The following is a 20,103-nucleotide window of genomic DNA, read 5'->3' as shown; positions in this document are numbered from 1 at the left end:
TAGCACAATATCTGAAACATATTAGACACTCAATGAAGACAAGAATATATAGAATATAAATTCCTTTAGTTTCCCTCATTACAAAGTTTTTAAAATATCAAATTCCAAAGAAGCCATAGATATTTCTGTATCTTATGATTCATGAAGCTATTATAAATACTGCAACAAAAACATACATGTCTTGACAAAACTCAGTTTTCCTTATTCCTTTCCACTCATATTCTTGGGGAGACAAGAGTTCTTGGGAACATCCCTGACTTTATCATGACTCCATAGCAGTTCTTCCTCATTTTGATCTTTCCACAGATTTTACCTTACAACAGAAGTGAAGAAAGTATGAGAGAAAGCAATTAATATATCCAGGTCTCTGCTCCAGGGTGTAGGTAAAGGTTAAATGTCTTTTTTATTTTTATCATTACAACACACTTTATGACTGCAATAAAGATGTGAGTGGTTTCTTCAAAGATAAACATCTGAAAGAGAGAGGCGGATTGCATTCTAAAAGCCTGTGGCTGCTGTCAAAAATAATTTAATGCTTTGTGCTTTGTTGGCTGACCCAAGTCCTTTGAAGCAGGGAAGCATGTTACTTATACCATCATGGCTGCCCAGAAGCCACTCATTTATGTGAGGTGCTCTGTAGTGCTGCTCAATGAAGGCAAGAAGCCTGAACTTGGTAATTGAGAATGAATGTCAAGTAGTGTCAAGACGCCTCAATTCATAAGGCTGATAACTCCTTCTGTGATTGCATTTCCATTTTTACAGCTGCTTCAGTGGCCAAGTTTGCCAATCTTGTTTGGGAAAGTATACATATTACAGGACTCTTGGCACTGCCTCAGAAGAAACTAGTGTTTTTGATTCTTTTGTAAGGATTGTGGAATTTTCCAACTATGATAGAGGTCAATTTTATAAAATTAATGAAGAAGTAGAAAGAAAACGGGGAGAATTTTTTTTTTTTTTAAGAAAGAAACAAGAAACAGAGGAGCACTAATCTTTGTACTACTAGTAACCACAAATCTAAAAACATGATGCTGAGAATATATTTCTTTGGGAAATAAACCCCCTCAATGAAATGAAAATGTACAGGTGATTTATATGATGAGGAAAGAATTCAAGTACTGAAACAATTTGGAACAATAGCTGCTGAAGTGTAAAACATAGATAGATTGATAGATAAATAGATAGGAAGAATTAAGTAACCTACAGGGTCAGTATTTTTTTTCTGTAAGGAGCCAGGTAATAAATATTTTAGGCTATGCAAGCCAGATGGTGTCTGTTGCAACTATTGTACTCTGGCATTGTGCAAAAGCAGCTATTGACAATCTGTAAATGAATAATTGTGGCACACGCCTGTAATCCCAGCACCTCAGGAGGCAGAGGCAGGAGGACCACAAGTTCAAAGACAGCCTCAGTCAATCCTTGGTACCCACAAAAAAACAAAAAAAACAACAAAAACTTTATTTATAGACACCAAAATTTGAATTTTATATCATTTATATGTCATAAATATTCTTTTTTGTTTGAATTTTTTGGGGTACCAGGGATTGGACTCAGAGGCCCTCAACCCCTGAGTCACATCCCCAGCCCTATTTTGTATTGTATTTAAAGACAGGGTCTCATTGAGTTGCTTAGTGCCTTGCCTTTGCTGAGGCTGAATTTGAACTCGCAATCCTCCTGTCTCAGCCTCCAGAGCCTCTGGGATTACAGACATGTGCCACCATGCCCAGGTGAATATATTTTTTTAACTATTTAAATGTATAAAAAAGATTCTTCTCTTATGTGTCATATAATTAACAGGTGGCATACTAGATTTGATCTGTGAGTCATAGTTCGCAAATCTCAGGTATAATATGAGGCAGATGCTTCATATCTGTGCCTGAATCCCTTCTTAAAAACAGTTACATTTTGTGGGTGATCATATAGATCTTCATATAGGACAGGAATTAAATTATGCTTAGTAGGGTCATTAGCCAGCACTTCATGCCTGAGCTTGTGAGCTTTGTTCCACACTTGTGATGTCTGCTTTTATGAACAATTTGCTCCACACACTCATACCTATCTAACCAATGTTCATAGATAAAAAGAAGCATAGACTGTCTCAGAGATACTCCCTGCACCTCTTCTTGCTCTCTCCTTATACTGATCTGGAAGTCAGAGTGAAGCAGAAACCACTATGATACAAGGGACACTGTAATCATCAACCATGTTTCCAGTTACTCTGAAACCAGGACTCCTTCTTAACAAAAGAGAGAGAGAGAGAGAGAGAGAGAGAGAGAGAGAGAGAGAGAGAGAGAGAGAGAAATGAAGTAATGAAGATTGGATAGTAAAATATACAGCTACAAAGCTAAAAAAGGTAGTTTAACATCACATGGTTTATTTAAAATGTATGTCTACCTACTGCCCTCTTTTCTCTCCATAATTTTATATAATTGAGTAACGTATCTTCTATTACATTGAATATTGTTGAGGTTTTCTTCTTTTTTTCTTGAGATTTTGTGTATAAATGACACATTTGGGGCAATCTGTCTTTTTTATTGTTATATGAATTGTCTTGGTTAGCAGACAATATGAAAATAAGCCAAAAAATACATTGAATGATTATTTTATTTCCCCTGATAGTGGAAACCTGAGATTTTAGTAGTGGTGGAATGAAAAATAAAAGCAAAACAAAAATTTAGAAGTTGTTTTCATAAGAGGAATCTGGATACCTACTTTGTGAGACTAGAGTTACTTTAAATGTACCCTATCTTAAACTTTTTATTTTGTGCTGACCGCATACTAAAATATATCCTATTCTCTTTATTTAAATAGTTTTTAGTTGTAGATGAACACAATACCTTTATTTTATTTATTTTTAAGTGGTGCTGAGGATCAAACCCAGTGCCTCGCACATGCTGAGCCATAGCCCCAGCCCTAACACATCCTATTCTTAAACTAAAAGATGTTACTGATGAGAGTTAAATCACTGAATTGCAAGAATGACTGTCTACTCTAAGAGAGAGAATTAATATATAAAGCAAATACAAACTTAAATCTGCTACTTTTATAAACTGAATTTTAATAGTTTAAGGAAGCAGTTTCAGATTTGGTATGTTTAACAATTTGGAAAATAATTTTGAGGAACAGGGTATAACTTTTACAGTTTTGTTGTACTGGTATTCTTCCATCTCAGAGAGCAAGTGCCAAAGGTCATCTTTGCTTTCAGAGCATTTAATGTGCTTTAAGAGGTCCACATAAAACTGTATCAAGGATTAGGATAAAAGTTACCTGCATTTATTTACATATTTCTAACCACAAATTCAGTTAATTATTTATATTTTTCCCAGTAACAAATATCCTGATAATTGAGAAGATCTTTGGTTTTTACTTGGAGGTCAGGCATTGTCCAGGTGCCTGAGACTACTTAGCATTTCTATGACACTTTAGAGATGCTTTCAGACTTTGGGTGGCTAACAAGCTGTGTTTTGTACAAAACTAAGGATCTTAATCTGATCAAATGGTGGTGCTGAAAAGCTCCCTTGGTTTTTAATATGATGATCTAATGCTAGGAAATTGCAGTCTCTTGTTATTATACATAGATCAAGACATTCCATTCTGGATGTGGACTGTAACCTCTGTAGACCTTATTTTCTTGCTAATGATCAGAGGATCTCTAGGCAACAGGAGTAAATTTAAATCACTTTACTTTGTCCACAACTATCCCTTTCTCTCCGCTCCCATCTTAAACACTTTTAGTCTAAAGCATAGCTTTCAGAGAAAAAAATGGATAATTCGTGTTAATTACAAATCACGTTATTATTGGATAACTTCATTCCTTATGATTGACATGAGCTAGATCCATTTTTTAAATGCTTGTTTATTTATAGTGTTCCACTCACCTGAACTTTTTTTATGCTGTAGACCATAAAGTGTTGGGAATAGAACCAATTGTAGTGGGTCTCCATCATTCTGATTAGAAAATTTTCATTAGTCCTCTGAATCTCACATAACTTTGTCAAAATAGTGACAAGTCCACAAAGTGCTTCCATTAGCTTCTTCGTGGGCTTACTGCTGTTCTTGTCATCAGGTACTTTTGAGCAGGAGAAAGAGTAGGATGGAATGGGAAAGACAGTAGAATGAATCAGACATTACTTTCCTATGTTTATATATGAATACATGACCAGTGTAAAACCACATCATATGCAACCACAAAAATGGGAAATTATACTCCATGTATATATGATATGTCAAAATACATTCTAGTATCATATATGACTAAAAAGAACAAATTAAAAAGAATTTTTTTAAAAAGTAGGTTCCCTGCTTCTGGTCATTGGAAAACTATCTCACATTTTCCATCATCTGGTTGATAAATACAGTCCCATACTTTATTTTAACACAATAGCTTTAGGTTAGATTCAAGATAGTCTTATTAAGTCAGATCATGGTCATGAATGTCAAACCTTTCTGAAAAATAGCTTACCTGAGGGGTCAGCTAAATATGTCCCCATTGAAACAAATCAAATGCAAAGATTTCTACCCCAGTAAGCTAATAAACTATCTTCTTGCTTTCCTTTCTTCAAAGTTTCTTTTCTTTCAATCACATCGTAGATTTTTTGGTGGTTTTTAAAGAATTTCTCAATTTTTCATGTACAAAAAGTGATGCTTATACTTAGTATTTCCAAGGAATCAAATGATTTTTTTTTTCCTTTTCATAATAGCCTATAGATGGTTTGTGGTACCTTTTTAAAGAATCCTCATATTTTTAGTATTTGAATGTAAGCTTTCTATTTTGCACCTTTAAATATGACAATATGACACCAATACAGTTAATGCAAAAACAAGCAAACAAACTCAGTTTTGATGTGGATTCGATTATCCAGGTAGCTCTTGGCCATCAAAGACAGATTTTCTTTTCTTTTCTTCTTCTTGGCTTTTTTTTCCCCTATTACAAAGGGAACTTAAGTAAAAATTGGAGGATGCTGCAGCTGTTAAAAGCTCTCCGAAGCCCAAGGAGCAAGAACAGAGCTGTTGAATAATGCAGACAAGATAATGAACAGCAGACAAATGATCCCAGGAGGCTACCCGCTGGGCAAAGGGAGTGTGTACTTAAGGCTAGATTTATTATCCCAACATCTTTTGTGGTGACCTCCAATTTATTGGAAATACCTGAGACATTTATAAACTGAGCATATTCTTCCCCTTCAACGGAAGCCAAACTTGCTCATCATTTCTACCTTAGATGCCTAAAGCAACACAGAAAAGTTGCAGAACACCAAACTTCCTCTTTGAAAAAAGAAATGATTATTTAGCCAGGTAAAGAGAAAAGAACCAAGAAAGTAACCTTGTGGTTGATTTGTCAACTGAAGTACAAATTTGTTAACTGAAGTGGCTCCCTAGACTATAGGAAAGTATTCTATGACATGAGGCTTTCTTGTTTACTAGAAACTGCCAGTAAAGTTTAAACCTTCAGTGATTAGATTTGTTAATATACCATTTTATAGGCACAATCTATTCCCAATTAAATTTGGATCATTTTGTAACAAAATGATATAACAAAAGCATAAGTGTGGGATACATTGTATGCTAGATGGGATTATAAATTGCTTTTGACTTAAAATAAGCATTCTTGTGAGATAGCTTTTGATGCAAGACTTATTCTTTTGATAAATTATCAAAATTTATTTTAAACAATTTCACAGTCAAATTTAGTGAGAACCTCAATATAGGATTAAAGAAATCATTCCACTTGGAATGAGAATCTTCCAAATCCATGAATGAACTCATTTTGGAAATCTTTTAACTACATTACTCTTTCTATCTAGTCTGCTCTTTTGTTGTTCTTTGTTTTGTTTTTTATTTTTTTTAACAGAACTTTCCTAATTTTAAAGCTCAATCATTTTGACCTACCTGCCAATTTACCCTATTGAGGTTTTAGAGTTTAACCATATGCTAATTATGCCAATATATTAATTTAAGATAGCAAAATTCTGATGACCTTCATTACCTAAAAGATACTGCTCTGTTTATTCACATTATATCCATCATTTCAATCATATTAAGAATAAATTGAGGGCTGGGTAGCTCATTGCAGAGTGCTTGCCTAGACTAGGTGAGGCCCCGGGTTTCATGCTCAGCATTGAAAAAAAAATTCAATAGTATGCCAGGCACAGTGGTACATACCTATAAAACCAGTTATGCTGCAGAATGAGGAAAGAGGATGGCAAGTTCAAAGCCAGCCTGGGCAACATATCGAGATCCTGTATCAAAGTAAAAATAAGAAGGGCTAGAGATATAGCTCATTGATAGAGCACCCCTGGGTTCTATCCCTAGTACTACTAAAAAAAATAAAAAGAAATAAAAAGAAAAATGAAAAAGAGTTTAGGAATTTTCAATTTAAGTGATAATACTTAAGTTGTTGAAAATCTTTTTTTTGTACTTGTATATTTGAGTAAATCAAATAGAAAGGTTTTAGTTTCTAAAAGGGATTGAAATGAATGAGATTGAATATAAACTTGGAGTACTTAAGAAGATATTAGAAAGAAGAAAATCATGGTAGATCCTTGTAAAAGGCATGTGGAATTCATAATAATAATTGGATGAAAAAAACTTACTAAAGCTGAGATAAGATGTGCTACAATATTCTGCAGAATAGCACCTACATGGTTCAAGTGAGCAAGCAGATGGCTTTGAATGCCCAACAGCACCACAAATTAATTAAGACCATATCTATATGACTAGTACATTTGCTCTTTTTCTTTTTAAAATTTTTTTTTAGTCATAGATGGACACAATGCCTGTATTTTATTTTTATGTGGTGCTGAGGATCAAACCCAGTGCTTTCCACATGTGAGGCAAGCAGTCTACCACTGAGTTACAATTCCAACCCACACTTTTTCTTTTTGACCTCTGTGCTGGTTGCATTCTGAGTTCATAACCAGAAATTATCTAATTATCAGAATCATGTTAATGAACTGATTGCATTTACTAGTGTCAGTGAGAGCATTCCAATCATTTCTCAATATTCAGACTGAAAATGCACATAAATTGAATCATAGCCTTTGAGCAGCAATAAATGAAACTTCCACAAGTACATATATTTAAGTCTCAAGAACTATTTTATGGGGCCAGGGCTTGGACTGTAGCTTAGTGGCAGAGCACTTGCTTAGCAAGTGTGAGGCACTGGGTTCGAACTTTAGCACCACATAATAAATAAATAAATAAATAAATAAAGGCATTCTGTCCATTAAAAAAGTATTTTATGTATAGTGTGTATATTCTTGCTAATTAACTAAACATTAAAATGTAACATAAAATATGAAATATGTTCAGGCTTATAAATATAAATTCATCCATTCATGAATCCTTTACCTTTTTTTTGATACTACTGTTATCTTCCCATGATAGATCTAGGAATACCATCATGCAGATACATACCCCAATGCAAAATGGTATTTTTTCTGAGCAAGCAGGGGGTAAATCTTTGACCAGGGGAAAGTTTACATATGCTGTTGTATAGGAGTGCCAAATCTACCAAAATCCTGATCACTGGATAGTGAAACTCATCAGTTCAAATGCCCCACCCATGTGCACAGAGTTAACATTAGCTTTTTAATACTTTATTCCATACAGTAAGCAATCATCAAACATTTAAGGAAAGCTTCAAATATGAAAGAAAGAGACCAAAATAGAAAAAAATTAAATTAATTTTAAAAAAGCAGTTCAGAGTTTATGAAGAAAAAAAGCACTGGCAAAAAGAACATCCATAATTATTTTCCAGAGAGAAATAAGAAAACACAGTGCTTCCATAAAACAAGAACAAGAGCAATAAAAGAGAATAATTCTGTCAGTAAGAAAATTAAAATAGCATAAATAAAAATCTCAAGAGCAATTTGAAGATAAAGTCAAGAAAATATTTTAAATGGCAGACCAATGAGAGAAAAGAAAAAAAAAAGAGCATCAGCCATGTTATCCAATATTTCGATAATTTTTAAAGAACTACCTGAAAACGGAAAGAAGAAATGGGATAATATCATTAAATATATACACTTTAAAAATTACTACAACTAGAGAACATAAATCCAGTTTGAAAAATCTGTTGAAGGCCCAACACATGAAAAAGTCACATACCCACCTCAAGGCACATGATTATAAAATTTTAGTACTTTGGAGGAAGTGGATATTCTGAAAGCATTTAAGTGTAAGTTTAAAAAAGAAAACTCATAAAGGATCAAGAGAGGAATTGGTTTTACAACCACAACTTTGGAAACTAAAAGAAAATGGAGGAATGTCTTCAAAATTATGAAGAAAAGTGCTTTCCAATTTAGATTTCTATACCCTGAAAAACAACTTAGTGAATTAGAGTATTAACAGAATTTAATATCTCCCAAAATATATTTGCCTACACCATTTCTCACAAAGTTTCTGGAGGATGTATTCCACTAAAACAATAAAGGCAACAGAGAAAGGAAAAGCATGGGATCCAAAATGGGAGACAAAAGTCAGAGAAAGGTAAAAGAAATTCCCAGGATTATGGTGAAAGAAGATCCCCAGTGCAAGACCAGACCAAGAAAGTAGCAGTCTAAAGGGGAGCAGTAGGAAGGGGAGCTCTAGAATAAAAATATAAACTATATATATTTGCATATGTCAAAAGAGTTTTCTTTTAATATATTTGCATATATCAAAAGATTTCAAATACAGAGTTTGGGGATGAACTGGTGATCAATTCATAGATAAGAACAAAATAGGTATAAAAATGAGGTAATCATTAACTTTATGAGGGAAAAGTGTACTAGGCACAAAAGGTAATATTTGATGTGCTCCTATAATCATGAAAACACTGAATATTTATCTGGTAAAAACGGGGTGACATAGAATTTGTTTGGTAGAGGGTAAATGTATGTGTGTGTGTGAGAGAGAGAGAGTGAGTGAGAGAGAGACAGGAAGACAGACAGCGGCATATAAGAGAGTCACTTTTTATTGTAGGTTATCAATGGGTAATACCTGAAGACTGGTATATTAGGAGAAAGAGCTAAAGGAATCGAAATGGTTATAAGGAATATAGCAATGAGAAATACCACTCATTGCTATATTCCATATAAGTTGACTTCTGGACCCCAAGTAGCAGAATAGAGAAGGCTGAAAAGTGAATTTGGAGAGATAAAGAAGATATCCAATACAGTAAGTTTCAGAGAGGAACAGGAAAGAGCATTAAAGAAAAGAAAAATGAAACATAAATAACCAGAATTCTTAATCCTAGAGAACAAAATGATTGAAATAATTGAACAAAATGATTCCAGAATATGAAGTTTGGTTTATAGATTTAAAAAAGCCATTTTATACAAGTAAAAAAATATCGTGGACTTTAATAAAATGGGTTTTAACTCTATAAATCACATAGCGACAGTCTATATGCCAGTACAACACATTAAACACTTGAATGATTCCTTGGAAAGTTTTTTATTTTAAAATATATTTTTAGTTATAGATGGACACAATGCCTTTATTTTACTTATTTATTTTTAAATTTTTTTATTGTTGGTTGTTCAAAACATTACATAGTTCTTGATATATGATATTTCACACTTTGATTCAAGTGGGTTATGAACTCCCATTTTTAGCCCATATACAGATTGCAGAATCATATCAGTTACACATCCATTGATTTACATATTGCCATACTAGTGTATGTTGTGTTCTGCTACCTTTCCTATCCTCTACTATCCCCGCTCCCCTCCCCTCCCCTCCCCTCCCCTCTTCTCTCTCTACCCGCTCTACTGTCTTTCATTTCTCCCCCTTGTATTATTTTTCCCTTTCCCCTCATTTCCTCTTGTATGTACTTTTGCATAACCCTGAGTGTCTCCTTCCATTTCCATGCAATTTCCCTTCTCTCTCCCTTTCCCTCCCACCTCTCATCTCTGTTTAATGTTAATCTTCTTCTCATGCTGTTCCTCCCTACTCTGTTCTTAGTTACTCTCCTTATATCAAAGAAGACATTTGGCATTTGTTTTTTAGGGATTGGCTAGCTTCACTTAGTATAATCTGCTCTAATGCCATCCATTTCCCTGCAAATTCTATGATTTTGTCATTTTTTAATGCAGAGTAATACTCCATTGTGTATAAATGCCACATTTTTTTTATCCATTCGTCTATTGAAGGGCATCTAGGTTGGTTCCACAGTCTTGCTATTGTGAATTGTGCTGCTATGAACATCGATGTAGCAGTGTCCCTGTAGCATGCTCTTTTTAGGTCTTTAGGGAATAGACCGAGAAGGGGAATAGCTGGGTCAAATGGTGGCTCCATTCCCAGCTTTCCAAGAAATCTCCATACTGCTTTCCAAATTGGCTGCACCAATTTACAGTCCCACCAGCAATGTACAAGTGTACCCTTTTCCCCACATCCTCGCCAGCACTTGTTGTTGTTTGACTTCCTAATGGCTGCCAATCTTACTGGAGTGAGATGGTATCTTAGGGTGGTTTTGATTTGCATTTCTCTGACTGCTAGAGATGGTGAGCATTTTTTCATGTACTTGTTGATTAATTGTATGTCCTCCTCTGAGAAGTGTCTGTTCAGGTCCTTGGCCCATTTGTTGATTGGGTTGTTTGTTCTCTTATTGTCTAATTTTTTGAGTTCTTTGTATACTCTGGATATTAGGGCTCTATCTGAAGTGTGAGGAGTAAAGATTTGTTCCCAGGATGTAGGCTCCCTATTTACCTCTCTTATTGTTTCTTTTGCTGAGAAAAAACTTTTTAGTTTGAGTAAGTCCCATTTGTTGATTCTAGTTATTAACTTTTGTGCTATGGGTGTCCTATTGAGGAATTTGGAGCCCGATCCCACAGTATGTAGATCGTAGCCAACTTTTTCTTCTATCAGACAGCTTGTCTCTGATTTGATATCAAGCTCCTTGATCCATTTTGAATTCACTTTTGTGCATGGCGAGAGAAAGGGATTCAGTTTCATTTTGTTGCATATGGATTTCCAGTTTTCCCAGCACCATTTGTTGAAGATGCTATCCTTCCTCCATTGCATGCTTTTAGCCCCTTTATCAAATATAAGATAGTTGTAGTTTTGTGGAGTGGTTTCTGTGTCCTCTATTCTGTACCATTGGTCCACCCGCCTGTTTTGGTACCAGTACCATGCTGTTTTTGTTACTATTGCTCTGTAGTATAGTTTGAAGTCTGGTATCGCTATACCACCTGATTCACACTTCCTGCTTAGCATTGTTTTTGCTATTCTGGGTCTTTTATTTTTCCATATGAATTTCATGATTGCTTTCTCTATTTCTACAAGAAATGCCGTTGGGATTTTGATTGGCATTGCATTAAACCTATAGAGAACTTTTGGTCATATCGCCATTTTGATGATGTTAGTTCTGCCTATCCATGAACAGGGTATATTTTTCCATCTTCTAAGATCTTCTTCTATTTCTCTCTTTAGGGTTCTGTAGTTTTCATTGTATAAGTCTTTCACCTCTTTTGTTAGGTTGATTCCCAAGTATTTTATTTTTTTTGAAGATATTGTGAATGGAGTGGTTGTCCTCATCTCCATTTCAGAGGATTTGTCGCTGATATACAGGAATGCCTTTGATTTATGCTTGTTGATTTTATATCCTGCCACTTTGCTGAATTCATTTATTAGCTCTAATAGTTTCTTTGTAGACCCTTTTGGGTCTGCTAGGTATAGAATCATGTCATCTGCAAATAGTGATAATTTAAGTTCTTCTTTTCCTATTTTGATGCCTTTAATTTCTTTCGTCTGTCTAATTGCTCTGGCCAGTGTTTCAAGAACTATGTTGAACAGAAGTGGTGAGAGAGGGCACCCCTGTCTTGTTCCCGATTTTAGAGGGAATGCCTTCAATTTTTCTCCATTCAGAATGATGCTAGCCTGAGGCTTAGCATAGATTGCTTTTACAATATTGAGGTATGTTCCTGTTAACCCTAGTTTTTCTAGAGTTTTGAACATAAAGGGATGCTGTACTTTGTCGAATGCTTTTTCCGCATCTATCGAGATGATCATATGGTTCTTGTTTTTAAGTCTATTGATGTGGTGAATAACATTTATTGATTTCCGTATATTGAACCATCCTTGCATCCCAGGGATGAATCCTACTTGATCATGGTGCACAATTTTTTTGATATGTTTTTGTATCTGAGTGGCCAGAATTTTATTGAGGATTTTTGCATCTAGGTTCATTAGAGATATTGGTCTGTAGTTTTCTTTCTTTGAAGTGTCTTTGTCTGGTTTAGGTATCAGGGTGATGTTGGCCTCGTAGAATGAATTTGGAAGTTCTCCCTCTTTTTCTATTTCCCGAAGTAGCTTGAAAAGTATTGGTATTAGTTCCTCTTTAAAGGTTTTGTAAAACTCTGCTGTATACCCATCCGGTCCTGGGCTTTTCTTAGTTGCTAGTCTTTTGATGGTTTCTTCTATTTCCTCAATTGATATTGGTCTGTTTAGGTTGTCTATATCCTCCTGACTCAATCTGGGCAGATCATATGACTTAAGAAATTTATTGATGCCTTCACTATCTTCTAATTTATTGGAGTATAAGGATTCAAACTAATTTTTGATTATCTTCTGTATTTCTGAAGTGTCTGTTGTGATATTGCCTTTTTCATCTCGTATGCTAATAATTTGAGTTCTCTCTCCTCTTCACTAGCATGGCATGGCTAAGGGTCTGTTGATTTTGTGTATTTTTTCAAAGAACCAACTTTTAGTTTTTTCAATTGTTTCTTTTGTTTCGATTTCATTAATTTCAGCTCTGATTTTAATTATTTCTTGCCTTCTACTTCTTTTGCTGTTGTTTTGCTCTTCTTTTTCTAGGATTTTGAGATGAAGTATGAGATCATTTATTAGTTGTTTTTTTCTTTTTTTAAGGAATGAACTCCAAGCAATGAATTTTCCTCTTAGAACTGCTTTCAATGTGTCCCATAGATTCCAATATGTTGTGTCTGTGTTTTCATTAATCTCTAAGAATGTTTTAATTTCCTCCTTGATGTCTTCTATAACCCATTGATCATTCAGTAACCTATTGTTCATTCTCCAAGTGATGTATGCTTTTTCCTTCCTTCTTTTATCGTTGATTTTCAGTTTCATTCCATTATGATCAGATAGGATGCATGGTATTATCTCTACTCCTTTATATTGTCTAAGAGTTGCCCTGTGACATAATATATGATCTATTTTTGAGAAGGATCCATGTGCTGCTGAGAAAAAAGTGTAATTGCTTGATGTTGGGTGGTATATTCTATATATGTCAATAAAGTCTAGGTTATTAATTGTGTTATTGAGTTCTATAGTTTCCTTATTCAACTTTTGTTTGGAAGATCTGTCCAGTGGCGAGAGAGGTGTGTTGAAGTCTCCCATGATTATTGTATGGTGGTCTATTAGACTCTTGAACTTGAGAAGAGTTTGTTTGATGAACATAGCTGCACCATTGTTTGGGGCATATATATTTATGATTGTTATGTCTTGTTGGTGTATGGTTCCCTTAAGCAGTATGTAGTGTCCCTCTTTATCCCTTTTGATTAACTTTGGCTTGAAATATATTTTATTTGATAAAATAAAATGGACACTCCTGCTTGTTTCCAAAGACCATATGAGTGATATGATTTTTCCCAACCTTTCACCTTCAGCCTATGTATGTCTTTTCCTATCAAATGCGTCTCCTGTAGGCAGCATATTGTTGGGTCTTGTTTTGTGATCCATTCTGCTAGCTTGTGTCTCTTAATTGGTGAGTTTAAGCCATTAACATTTAGGGTTATTATTGAGATATGGGTTGTTCTTCCAGCCATATTTGTTTATTTATGTTACTAAACATGGTTTGTTTTCCTCTTTGATTATTTTTCCCCCCTTTACTGTCCTACCTCCCACTGTTGGTTTTCGTTGTTATTTTCCATTTCCTCTTCCTGTAATGTTTTGCCGAGGATGTTTTGAAGAGATGGTTTTCTAGCTGCAAATTCTTTTAACTTTTGTTTATCGTGGAAGGTTTTAATTTCATCTTCCATCCTGAAGCTTAATTTCGCTGGATACACAATTCTTGGTTGGAACCCATTTTCTTTCAGTGTTTGAAATATGTCATTCCAGGATCTTCTAGCTTTCAGAGTCTGTGTTGAAAGATCAGCTGTTATCCTGATTGGCTTACCCCTAAATGTAATCTGCTTCCTTTCTCTTGTAGCTTTTAAAATTCTCTCCTTATTCTGTATGTTGGGCATCTTCGTTATAATGTGTCTAGGTGTGGATCTCTTATGATTTTGCACATTCGGCGTCCTGTAGGCTTCTAGGATTTGGGATTCTGTCTCATTCTTCAAGTCTGGGAAGTTTTCTCGTATTATTTCATTGAATAGATTGCTCATTCCTTTGGTATGGAGCTCTATACCTTCCTGTATCCCAATGACTCTTATGTTTGGTCTCTTTATGTTATCCCATATTTCTTGGATGTTCTGCTCATGGTTTCTTAACAGTCTTGCTGAGCTGTCTATGTTCTTTTCAAGTTGAAATACTTTGTCTTCATTGTCTGATGTTCTATCTTCTAAGTGTTCTAGTCTGCTGGTAGTATTCTCAATTGATTTTTTAAGTTGGTTTATTGCTTCCTGCATTTCTAGGATTTCTGTTTGTTTGTTTTTTATAACCTCTATCTCCCTGTATAGTTGATCCTTTGATTCCTGGATTTGTTTGTGTAATTCATTGTCGAAGTGATCTTTCATTGTCTGATTTTGCTGTCTAATGTCTTCCTTGATACTCCAGATCATCTTAAGCATGTATATCCTGAATTCTTTATCTGACATTCCATCTGCTGCAGCTGTTACCTCTTCTAAAGTTGAGTTGACCTGCATTGCTTGTAGTCCTTTCTTTCCTTGTCTTTTCATATTGCTTGCGTTTCTTTCTGCTTGGTGAAACTGTTGTGTTTTTGAAAGATTTTTCCCCCTATATATTTATATTGCTCTTGTATAGTTGAAAAGTCTCCCTTGCAGGGTTGGGCGGTGGTCTGCCTACCTTGCAGGCGCTGGCGGCAGCTCTGCTCTGCCCCTCCTCCAATTGGTGTGACGTGTCTACCATGCCCGCAGACCCCTGGGCCTGCTCTGCTGGTCGGTCGCAGGTCTGCCTACCTTGCTGGCGCGGGTGGTGGCTCTGCTCTGCCCCTACTCCAATTGGGGTCACGCCGGCGGGCCGCTGGTCCTGTTCCAGGCACGGGCGGCCGCTCTGCTCTGCCCCTCTGGCTTGATGATAAAGTGAGAGAGACTCGGGTGTTTGTGACTCACTTTCTTTACCAGGAGACCAACTGTTTCTGTCGCCGCTGGTATCAATGAAGTTCTCTCCTCTGCCGCTTTCTGATGACATCAGATCTCTGCCATGTTGGTATCCCATGCGAATGGCAGCATTTCGTTCCCTTTGCTGGGTGACCAAAGCAACGGGTGAGTCCTGACCGGCCCTCACAAGCCCCGTCTCAGTCCTGTTGCCACTACCTATGAAGGCTCGGTTGGTATTTATCTCCACAGTATTCAGCAGGGCCCAGACCGAGAAGCAGTTTCCGCGGATTCTTTAGCCCTGGGCCAGAGCATTTCTGGGAGCCAGAATTCGGCTGCTCTGTGCTCGGTGTATGTTCTGATAGGAGCAGGCTCCAAGAAGCAGTTTCCGTGGGTTAATTAGCACTGAGCCTGAGTAAGTTGTCTGCGAGCCGCAGGCGAATGGCAGCCTGAAATTACCTGTTCTATGGCTGAATGAGCTGCGATCAGTCGAAAACAGGGATGGTGATGTCAGCTCTCCAAGATGGTGGCCGCTGGCTTCCTCTGCGGTCTGACCGGTGTGGAGAACCGAATTGGACCGCTTCCTTCCCCCATCTCAAACCCAGAATTTAGCACTTAGTACGGTGATTGCACAGCTGGCAGAAGCCCGCGGAAACTGCAGCGCTGTATCTTTGCGTTGCTATCTCCTCGCTTCCCAGCGCGCGCCACAGACTCTAGCCGTGGGGCGATTTGCTGAATAAGCAGCGTGACCCTCCGTGCGGACAAATCTCTCGCGTTTGAGCCCCCGTAGCTGATCCTCGTGCGATGGAAATCCTTCCTCTAGGTTTTGGAGCACCCCAATTTTGTTGGAAATTCCTAACAAGATAGCTTTTAGCCTTTCTAACTCGTCATTCTCCCACACAGTGACGAGGTACACGGGGGTAATGCACTCCCTTCGCTGCCATCTTCCCCTCTCCTGCATATAGAGTACTTCTATGCTATTCAAAAATTTCAAACAAATGCCCTTAAAGTCTATGTGGTATTTTAGCACATCACTTTTCAATTATTTAATGAATTCCACATATTAAACATTTATGTTGTTTACTTTAAAAACTTATTATAATGTTATGAATACTTGTCTAGCTACACTGTTATGGAGTCTAATCACCTGCTAAAGAAAAAAATATTAAAAATTGATTTAGTAGGCAAAGGGTATGAACATACTTTGCATTCTTATCCATATTACTAGTTTGTATCCCATGAGTTTCCACTAATTTATGCTCCCAACAGCAGTGAGAATGTCCTTTTCATTACATCCTACACTGCAGTGGATGTCTTAAGCAAAATAGAGAGAATAATAAATCTGCCAATTTTACTGATAAAAAGTATATTTTATAATTCAAACATTATTAAGTTCTTCAATTGAATGTGCAAATACCCCCTCAATAACCTTCAGGAAAACAAAATTAGCTTTCTTTTTTGCTAGTTTTCTTTCAATTCAACCTTGAAAGAAACTTAATTTAAAAATATTACAAAGAACTCAATTGGGAGTTGGGCATGGCAATGCACACCCATAATCCCAGTGCCTGTGAAAGCTGAGGCTGAAGAATTGTGAGTTCAAGGCCAGCCTCAGCAACTTAGTGAGGCCCTAACCAATCTAATGAGACCCTGTCTTAAAATTAAAATAAATAAATAAATAGGGCTGGAGGTGTAGCTCAGTGGTAAAATGCCTCTGGATTCAATCTCCAGTACCAAATGAAAAAAAACAACAACAACAACAACAAAAAAGGATTAGGTTAAGTGAGAGAAAATGGTGTCCTGATAATATTTCATGTTTTCACTAAGGAGCATATTATCCCTTGCCATTTATTCAAACAATATTTTACATTCCTTAGTAAATATTTTCTTTACATAGCCCCTATATATTGTTAAGGTTTCCTATGTATTTTATGATTTTGGTATTCTTATGAAATGAGGCATTCTATGATTTTAGCTGTCACTGATATTAAAATGTCTTTTCCCTTCAAATCTAATCTAAACAGGAATTCAAGATTAGGGAGAAGTAGTATAATGTGGTAATTAAAAGCTCAGGTCCTGTAGGCAGGCTTTCCCATCTGTACCTGAATTTAACTTTTAGCAGTGTTTGGGCAAGCTGGTTTGCTTCCAGCTTTCTTCTAGTTTGTACCTTGCTCTAAGCCAGCCAATGAGGGCACTGGCAGGAAGCAAAGAGCAAGAGAGGAAGTTTCTTTCTAGGAGTCCCTCCCTGCTTACGTGGTACTGTGGGCTGTGTCCAAAAGCTGCTATTCCTATTGGGATCCTCTCCACAGAGCTGCCCTTCAGGCCTGAGTATAGTTTCCCTGCTCTTGCTAATCTAGGGTGCTGCAGGATCCTCTGAGGATTCTCTTACCCATGCCTGAGCAATGCTCCTCACTCTCAGCATGTGTATCATCTGTTTCCCACCAGGATCTTGCCTGAAAGCAAATAGCACACAGGAATTGCACATATTCTTGTCATTTTTCTCATATTACTGAGAATGCCTCTTGGCTTTCTCTATAATTTTGCTTTGGACAATTTATGTAAGATTGATATTCTACATTATGCTCAGGAAGTATTATTCTCTTTGTGATCTTCTGAATTTTATTAGGAAGGTTTGATGAATTTTATCTTCTGCATTTTAATATATGTTTGTTTTTAAATTGGATTTATTGTCTTTTGAAGTTTGCTATCTACAAACTATCCTTTCAATCTTGGACAAACCCAAATTAAATTCACTTTGATAATATTTAATGTTAAAAATTTCAAGATTGCTTTCAACCAAATGGCAGATAACTTGAAGGCATCTAAACCAATAGACTTATACTGGAAAAGTAACACCTTTAACCTGACATTGCTTAAGCATGAATCACTTTGAACAATGAGAAATCTTAGTATATTTTTATCACTCAGAGTTCCTGTGTGCTGTTTACTGCAATTTACCATCAGTGTTAGAGCGCTTGCCTGGCATGTGTGAGGCACTGGGTTCGATTCTCAGCACCACATACAAATAAATGAACAAAGTAAAGGCCCATTTAAAAACAATAAAGGAATCTCTTTTAAAAAAAAAGAAGTAATGTTTTGTCAGGGAAGGGTGAGAGAAAAAGGAACAGAAAGCAAAAAATAAAGCAAAACACAGAATAATGTCTAAGAATTATGTTTGAGCTGGAGGAGAGAAAATGGAAAATGAATGGGATGTCTGTTCCCTGATTTTTTATGAAAAATATTACTCCCTTTTTTTCTTATTCCAATTCAATCAATCTTGGATTTAGAACTGGCAATAGCTTGAAGCCTGCACAATAAAAATCTTTCCTATGTGATTATAATGTATGTTAGATCTTAAAGCCTAGGACATCAATTTATAGCAATTGGTAATTCGAGTATTTTATACCCGTCACACAATGCAATACTATATTATATCAAGCTTGGATTTTCATTTTGATTCTCATGAATCAATTCCATCAGAGTAGAATCCTGAGCACAATATCCCCTAAGGATGAGGATAATCTTATTTAATATTTTTATGAGTGATTATATATTTAGTGCGAAGTACTTCAAATGTTAGAATCATAACATATAATTGCTGAGACATTGACATATGAAAATAAACACTATTTAGCTTTCTCATTGAAGACTCTGGTATTATAAACAGAAGTAAGATTACAAAGATCTGGGAACTTTTCAATGAAATTCTACTTGATTGGATGTGATTTACAGACAAAATCTGAAAATATTAAATTTTACATTTTCATTCAAAATGCTGACAGACACTATCTAGCAAAGATAACATTTTGTTTATTATCAAAGGTAGTTACACATATTAAAGATTTAGAATTTAAGAGGCAAGTTGCTTATTCCATGGTGAAGAATATGCTTTTTGAAGTGCTTCTTATTTGTCATCATTTCCTACTTTCCATATAAGGATGCTCCCTCACTGCAGCCCCACTGGCATGTGAGAATTCCATTCCCACAATAAGCTTGCTGTACAGCCTCTCCTTTCCAGTATTCTTTTGTGGTTTAGAGCTAAAAAAGCAAGCGTGAGAATGTATAGTGTCTAGTAAAAGCCAGCATTACTGAATGAACTCATTAAAGTCAAATGGGAAATGCAGACTCCAAAAATTAAAACATGTGAACATCTGTTAAAACTCAATATATGTTTCTTCTTTGGAAAAAAAAAAAGTAAATCTGATTGAGTCTTGGTGTAGCATCTCAAAAGAATAAACAAAGAAGCTTGATAAGCAAAATTAATCTGGCAGATGGTTCAATAAGTTCGAGTCTGGGACAATTCTTGGAAACTTTCCTTAATGTATTTTGAAAAGTAAATTCCCAAGCAACTATATGGTGAAACAGGAATTACACTTATTCATAGTGTGAGACAGAAAGTAACTAAAACCAACTAACTTATTTGTGAAGAAAAGAAAGTTACCTGGCATGAATTTATCAGCAAATATTTTATTATCAAGAAAGTTAAAAGTTTGTTTTTAACTGTATTTAAACTAATTTATTTACTTAAACTTCATTTCTTAAGAAGTGTTTTCCCCAGCGGCCTCAAGAAATTGTTTTTCTTCTTTTCTCTCTCTCTTTTTTCTTTCCTTTTCTTTAAAAATTGCTTTTGCAGTTGATTTTGTTCTCAAAATAGCAAAATGAAATGTTGGTAAGGTTTATCAAAAATGCCACATATCTATAGAATATACAAGATGAACATCTAAAAACATCATGTATTCCAAGGTTGCTGTAAGCAGAACATTTAACTCTTACTGCCTAGGAATGGCTAAATTCCTAATTCTCCTGTTATAATTATTTATCAATGTTCTCTCTATAGCATCCAAATAGAAGTGTGATTTCTTTATCACCCCAATCAAGAAATTCTTAC

The sequence above is a fragment of the Marmota flaviventris genome, chromosome 13 (assembly GCF_047511675.1).
Source record: "Marmota flaviventris isolate mMarFla1 chromosome 13, mMarFla1.hap1, whole genome shotgun sequence".
Lineage (NCBI taxonomy): Eukaryota > Metazoa > Chordata > Mammalia > Rodentia > Sciuridae > Marmota > Marmota flaviventris.
The sequence above is the reverse complement of the archived record's forward strand: the minus strand, read 5'-3'. Positions refer to the sequence as shown.